The sequence below is a fragment of the Echinops telfairi genome, unplaced genomic scaffold (genome assembly GCF_000313985.2).
Source record: "Echinops telfairi isolate 266 unplaced genomic scaffold, ASM31398v2 ScPeMD7_7474;HRSCAF=8512, whole genome shotgun sequence".
Taxonomy (NCBI): domain Eukaryota; kingdom Metazoa; phylum Chordata; class Mammalia; order Afrosoricida; family Tenrecidae; genus Echinops; species Echinops telfairi.
Window position 1 is genome coordinate 1,860,906 of NW_022111378.1, and position 940 is coordinate 1,861,845.

At 39.3% G+C, this 940-nt stretch overlaps 1 non-coding gene across 1 annotated transcript; it reads right to left on the reverse strand.

The window, feature by feature from the left end:
• Positions 1-673: 673 nt before the first annotated feature.
• Positions 674-814, reverse strand: LOC115874027. The gene has a single exon (XR_004048767.1). It is a non-coding gene; the product is annotated as a U4 spliceosomal RNA (small nuclear RNA).
• Positions 815-940: the final 126 nt, after the last annotated feature.

Sequence of the window (940 nt, forward strand, 5' to 3'; positions counted from 1 at the left end):
TCAAAGATTTCATCCTGCTTGGATCCACAATCATTGCTCATGGAAGCAGCAGTCAAGAGATCCAAGGAGACTTTTCATTAGGTAAATCAGATGCAAAGGACTTCTTGAAAGTGTTTAAAAGCAAGGATTTTACTTAGAGGATTAAGGTGTGTCTGACCCAAGCCATGGTATTTCAATGGCCTCATATACATGTGAAAGTTGGATATTGAATAAGGAAGACTAGAGATGAATCAGTGCATCTGATTTATGGTGCTGCTAAAGAATATTCTAAGTGCCATGGGCTGCCAAAAGAACTTATCAATGACTTGAGAAAAGTATAGCCAGAATTCTCTTTAGAGGCAAGGATGGCAAAACTTTGTCTCTTGTACTTTGGACATATTATCAGGAGAAATGAGTTCCTAGAAATGGACATCATGTTTGGTGAATGGCAGAGTAGGGAAAATGAAAAATATAGACCAACAATTAATGGACACAATGGCTGCAATAATGGGCTCACCACCCCAATTGTAATGGTGGTGCATTATGAGGCAATGTTTCATTCTGTCGCACGTAGGGTCACTATGAATGAGAAACAACACAACGGCACCTAACTACAAAAACAACAAAGAATAGGATGACTACCCACCCCCTGCCAGGAGAAACCAGCTCCTAGCACAATCATTTTTTTTTTCAGTCTCCGTAGAGACTGTCAAAAATTGCCAATGCCGACTATATTTCAAGCCATCATGGTGGGGTATTGGGAAAAGTTTTCAATTAGAAATAATCGCCCCTCAGATAAACCTCACTGGCTACGATATTGCCACTGCGCAAAGCTCCTAGCACAATCATTACGGGTTCTGTAGGTGCATTTGTACAGGGATAATAAGTAAATATTATAATAAAGTTATAGAGAGCATGAGAGATAGGAGAGATATATAGAAATAAATGAAGTCAGACACAT